Source organism: Pteropus alecto, unplaced genomic scaffold, assembly GCF_000325575.1.
Source record: "Pteropus alecto unplaced genomic scaffold, ASM32557v1 scaffold25, whole genome shotgun sequence".
Lineage (NCBI taxonomy): Eukaryota > Metazoa > Chordata > Mammalia > Chiroptera > Pteropodidae > Pteropus > Pteropus alecto.
The window spans coordinates 30111370-30118033 of NW_006441955.1; the positions used below are offsets into that span (position 1 = coordinate 30111370).

The following is a 6664-nucleotide window of genomic DNA, read 5'->3' on the forward strand; positions in this document are numbered from 1 at the left end:
TATTTATTTGTTTATGGGACACCGCCACCACCCTTAAATGTCATAACTTTACCTTGTAACATAGTTCTGTCATATATAGGTGCTCCATACATATTTGTTAAATGAATGTGTGATTTTTATGCCCAAGAGCAAGTTAATATATGTTTCTGTTTCCTCCATGGTAAAATCAGTTTGCTATTGTTTCATGTGATATTAGTAAGAGCATTCAAGAAAGTAACAGACAACATAAGTGAACCTTGAAAGCTATGCTAAGGGAAAGAAGCAAGATGCAAAAGGCTACATATTATATGATTATATTTATACGAAGTGTCCAAAATAAGCAAATCCATAGAGACAGAAAGTAGATTAGTAGATCAGGGACTGGGGGAAGGAGAGAATAGGAGTGATTACTAAAGGGTATGTTTTTTTAGAGTGAGAAGAATGTCCTAGAATTAGATTGTGGTGATGGTTGCACAATCCTGTAAATATACCAAAACCACTGAATTTTACACTTTAAAAAAATGGTGAATTTATAGTAAGCAAATTGTATCTCAATATTTTTTTAAATGGAGCACTATTTTCCTTACCTTTTATCTTTAACTATACTCCCAGCTAATAATCATGGAATATCTCAATGAAAAAGAAAATGTTTTAAGGGAACCTTTAAGAGAGGATTGAAGATGCAAATAAAAAGCTTGACCGCCGTTTCACTGGGCAATTGCCAGAAATTCACATACCAGATCCTAGTTTTTCAACAATTTTCTATTTGAACTCTACATAGTCAATAAATACTATTGGCTTCTTAAAGTTGACATTTTTTTTTTTAACTAAATGAATTAAAATACCAAATGAATTTAAATCTGGAGTTAAATAAACAAAAAGACTTTTCTGATCCCCTCGACCTCTCACTATCAAGGAAACATAAGCATTTTTAACATTTAGAAATAACAACTTTCTTTCATTTCCTAATGAAAGAAAACTCATGATTCTTTTATGTAAACAAAACCAAAGAGCATTACTTACACTCAGAAGCAAGAAACTACTGAGGAAAACCATAATTACACTGAAAGAGATAAGTAAACACATCTTTAGCCTGTTGTATTCTTTTGCCTGAGGATTTTCTCTAAGGCACAGGATAAGGAGCTACATCTTACCTAACCTTTGGAATAACAGGGAACCAAAAAAAGAACAACCCAAAGCTTCCGGAAAACTTCTCTCCTGATTAAAATCATCTTGTGACTATTCGATTATATGTAAAGAGGGAACTTCAGATAAGCACTTATTAACTATTTCAGGTAATCCAGAAAAGAATACAAGACTCTCTTTATTACATAAAACCAGTTATTTCCCCCTCCAAGCTCATTTTTGTTAGAGAACATGTAACTGTTAATACCTCCATGGTTTTACTTTAGAAAAAAATCTTGATTTTATTTCAGTTGCTATTTTAATTTGTGGTATACCCATCAATTATGACACATACAAGAAAATGGGATATAGTATATGCAAGGCCAGGAATATCCATTCAGTGTAGAAATGGTAGATTTTAAGAAAAATGTGATGGACTGAATATTTGTGTCTCCCCAAATTTCATATGTTAAAGCCCCAATATAAAGGTATCTGGAGGTGGGGCTTTTAGAAGGTAAGTTATGAGGGTAGAGCCCTGGTCTGATGGGATTAGTGTCCTTATTAGAAGAGATACCAGACAATTTGATCCCTTAATTAAGAGAAAATAAGAGCCTACAGAGTCATTACCAACATTACTATGGCAACAGAAGGGTCAGGACCCTATGAAAACTGAGTAATTGCTCTGAAAAAAATCTAAAGAAGACCTTCATGCAAAGACAGCTTAATCTCACACATCTACAGCAGGGTCCAAATTCAGTGCTCACCAGGATCAGGCAGGTCTTGCCAATGAGTGTACCAGCCTAGGGATAGCAACCAGAGAAGGGAGAAGCCATTTAACCATGGTTATTCATGCCTGAGGAGGACCTAAGCCCAGTTTTCCAAGCTTCTAATACAAATTCCTTCATTTTTATCTAATAAAAGTGATGCTTTCTTTAAAATTATAGATAACTTGGAAAATATAGAAAAGCAAAGACAAGTGAAAAAAAATCTCATATAACCTCTCCCCCACCCCACACACATATACCCACAACTATTAAAGTGGAATTCAACTTCATATGAAGGATAATTGCTACTGGGAAATCATGATTTTTAATATTTCAACAACATCATTAGTATTAAAATAATATTCTGGTGGTATAGAACAATTATCTTAGAGCGTGAGGTTTTATTATAAATGTTGACATGGTATTTGCTAGCGTATTTGATCTAGGAAGGAAAAAGTAAACACTTATTTTACAATAAGAATTTAAATGACCCAAAAGGGAATGTCATTACTACCAGAATCTCTGTGAAATTACATTGAAAAAAAAAGTTTTTCTTTAAATGCAGAAGTTCATTAATCTAACAACTTTTTTTTTTTTTAACTATGCATACAAGTTGGCAACTGCATAATTACATGCCAAAAGGTTGTCCAAATAAAAAGAGAACGAAGCTCCTAAACAAAGTTCAATGCGTAAGTCAAGACTGCCTGGAGGTATGAGAAGCTTTATGTCTCTGTTTACCCCAGGAGTAAATTAAATAAATGCATATTTAATATATGAATCATAGTTATATTTGGTTCACACACTACAGGCAGAGAGAAACAAGAGAATTCTTGCTCAGATAAAAGTTATTAATAAAAACTGAACATAGAAGTCCAGATAGTTCCTCCTAGAATGCAGTCATGACAAGAACAACAAAATATCTGCAAAAAAAAAGGCAAACTAGCGTTTTGGGTAAAATGCACACTCTATCTCAATTATAAAACATGGACAGAATACATGCAGTATATTCGAGGACTCTGAAAAGTAAATAGTAGCAGATGGATTGGGGAAGACCAGAATTCGAAGGATTACCAAACTGGTGGTGAGTTTACCTTTTTTTTGTTTTCTTTCAGTACCTCTTGACCTGGATACGATGCAGCCTTACACCTGGAAGTGGGCACTGGGGCCCCCAAAAAAGGAGAGCCCCCAAAGAAGTCCCCAAGCCTCTCTCATGAAAGTGGAAGGGAACGCATAATGCTCAGAGAAAGTGCAGAAATCTTGTTTTTTGTTTTGTTTTGTTCTGTTTTCCCTTCTCAATGTTTTGTTGTACTCCAGCTCCCAAGCAGTCCTGTGATCGTGATCGTGGGGGCCACAGTGGGAGCCAACAAGAGCTAATACTCTATGGGAGGAAAACCTCCTCTGAATGGTGGCGCTGTGGCCCCAAGAGGGTGGGACCATTACCTTTTTCTCTTTTTCCATCCTTCTGCTGCTTGGCCCTGGTTCTAAGCACAGTCATACAAGTATGAAGCAAAAAGAGGTAACTAATGACTCAGCTTGGTGGCCCAAGGACCAAAAGGGAGAGCACAGAGTAACTGAAAAGAACCTGAGAGACTGTGCCATGGACTGGATGTTTATGTCTCCCTAAAATTCATGTTAAAACATAATCCCCAATGTGATAGTATTAGAAAGTGGAGCCTTTGGGAGGTAGTTGGGTTATGAGGTGGAATTCCTCATGCATGGGATTAGTGTCCCTATAAAAGAGTCCCCAAAGAGCTCACTCACCCCTTCCCGTCTACCATGTTAGGATACACAGAAAGACAGCCGTCTATGAACCAGGAAGTGGGACTTCATCAGACACCAAATCTGCGAGTGCCTCAATCTTGGGTTTCCCAGCCTCCAGAACTGTAATAAATAAACTGTTGTTTAAACCACCCTGCCAATAGCATTCTCGTAACAGTAGCTTGAACAAACTGAGAAAGATTGTTTATGAACTCCTGGGCTCACCAATGGATTATGTATATGTGCATCTGATTCTGCTCAGCATACCAATGACTTTGAGAACTGACTAACAGATACACCACGACCATGTCCCAGCTGACCACCAGATAACCCATATGCAGGACAAATCTGAAGAGTGCTGCACAGGTTTGAAAAGCTGAGCTGACATTGGAACCACAGCCCACAGAAGGTGGGTTGAAACTTGCAGCCTTAACCTAGTCAGATCGATCGTCTACTTAAAAAAAATTAACATTTTTTCTCTACAAAGTTTAAATGAGACTCAGAGTTTTGGAACATAATATTCAATGTGTCCAGGATGCCATCCAAAATTACTTGGGGTACAAAGAATGAGAAAAATCTCAACTTGCTTGGGAAAAGAAAATCAAAAGACACCAATACCATGGTGACACAGATGCTGGAATTATTTGACAAAGACTTTAAAACAGCTATTATATAAATGCTTAAATAGTTACAAACAGTCTTAAAACAAATGGAAAAATAGATTCAGCAAAGAAATAGAGCCAAATGGAAATTTTATAGAAGAAAAATACAATGACCAAAATAAAAAATAAACTTCACAGGATAGGCTCAAAAGAATGGAAAAGACAGAAAGAATCAGCATACTTGAAGCTATTTCAACAGGAATTTTCCAATCTAAACAACAGGGAAAAAGATTTTTAGAAAAATGAACAGAGCCTCAGGGGCCCATAGGTTAGTACCAGAAGGTCTTACATTCACGTCATCAGAGTCCCAGAAGGAGAGGAGAGTGTGGTGCTGAAAAAATATTTGCAGATGTAATGACTGAAAACTTCCCAGATATGACAAAAGATATAAACAGAGAGAGTTAAGAAATTCAGCTAACTCCAAACAAGACAAAGCTGAAGAAATCCATGCCCAGATGACATAATCAATCTACTGAAAACTACAAAAAAAAAAAAAAAAAAAAAAATTAAAAGAAGCCAAAGAAAAATTATGCATTAGCTTTTGTCAGACAATGATTCAAGTAACTGCAAATTTCTCATCAGAGCCATGGAGATCAGAAGAAAGCATCACAACATCTTTCAAATGTTAAAAGAAGTGATAACTCAGGATATATACGTACCTAGATATACTTTAAGAGTAAATAAAAACTTCTCAGATGAAGGAAAACTAAAATAATTCATTGCCAGTAAACTTGCTCTAAAGAATTTTTACAGTAAGTTCCTCAGACAGAAGAGAAATGATACCAGAAAGAAACTTCAAAGTGTTTCTTTAGAAAGGAAGATTATTCATTCCATTTACATTTAATTAAGTTATTTATATATTTGGATTTAGATTACCATTTTATTACTTGTTTTCTGTGTATTCCCTCTGTTTTCCTTTTAGATTTTTGAACCCTCTTTAGTATTTTATTTTTTACCTATGGTGATTTTGACTCTATAGTTTTTAAGTTGGTTTTTCTAGGGATATAATATACATACTTAACTTTTCACAGTCCACTTTAACCAGTGTTTTACCATTTTAAGTGGTTAGTAGAAATCTACCCACATATAGGTCCTTACCCTCTCCTTTAATATTATAATTCTATTATCTCTTACATCTACGTACATTGAAACCCCATTAGAAAAGATAATATTTTTTTGCTTTCAACCATCAAATATACTTTGAAGAATAGAATTTAAGAGGAAGAAAATAGTCTATTATATTTACCTAGACATACACCATTTCTACTGCTTCTTCATTTCTTCAATAAAAATATCTAGTAAGATGAAGTGGATATTTTCCCCTCAGCAGGGCTGATCTGGTTATCAACTGCTGGGAGTCTAATCTACCATCCCTGCTGGTAGAACAGCATGAGCAAGGCACAGAGGTGGGAAAGTAAAGAATGTGCTTGGGAATAGCAAGGGGTCTGCTTTGATAAGAATGTGGAGTTAGCTGCTGGGTAAAAGGAAGAGGGAGAAGTTTAACATCTAGTCAGAAGATGTGTCTGTGGCAAGACTGTGTATGAAAAGAGAAGTCTTTTCCCCAAATGGAAGTCGCAATGAAGTAAGTAGCAGTTATTGCCAAGACCTGTCAAGGCTGAAGGGAAGCAAAGATTTCATTCCCTAGCGTTATGTTAACAAAAGAATGAGCCAAACTATAAAGTCATTCTTAGTGTAAACATTCCAAAACTGCTCTTGGACAAACTCAGGGACCTTGGGATGCTAAAAGGCCCAAGAAAATGTGTGAATGAGGTCAATTACAGGTCAAGACAGAAAGGCAAAGGAGAATGAAGAAGACGAGTTATAACTAAAGAGACAATCAATGAAGAGACCACCAGAAATCTCCTTTTGGGAAGATGAGGAGCACATTTTCATCAACATTGGTAAGATGATTCACAAGTGCAAAAGCTGAAATTGAACTCATAATTTAATGAAAGGTTTTAAGAAAAATAATAGATTTCTCTCTGAATACTTAAACATCCTAAAAATATAAAATTTCATCCTGGTAATTCAATTTTGACATATATAAATAAATACTTTCACCATAAATTATCTCCTGCACCCTTTAGAGAGGCAAACATTTCTGAACCAATAAAAATAAGAAGGATCACTAATGATTTCTGATTATCTGTGGCCAGAAAAAAAGAAAGGAGTGATACTGTTCTGTGTCCTTTGAAAGACAAGTAACGGGTCAAAGTTGCTCACTTAGTTTATTTAATATGTTTTTTGAGCACGATAAATTGATTTCGAAAATATAGGTTTGATCACAAGAATGTGAAGTTCAGCATAGGGAATATAGTCAATAATATTGTAATAACTATTCATAGTGCTAGGTAGGTACTAATCGGGGGGATCACT

General features: G+C 35.4%; 1 long non-coding RNA gene across 1 annotated transcript in view; it reads left to right on the forward strand.

Annotated features, from left to right (window-relative positions):
- Nucleotides 1-6423, forward strand: part of LOC112485786 — a 13775-nt gene extending 7352 nt beyond the window's left edge. The window contains exon 2 of the long non-coding RNA XR_003048570.1: nucleotides 2981-6423. This is a non-coding gene — a long non-coding RNA (uncharacterized LOC112485786). The remainder of the gene's footprint in view (nucleotides 1-2980) is intronic.
- The last annotated feature ends 241 nt before the right edge of the window (nucleotides 6424-6664 follow it).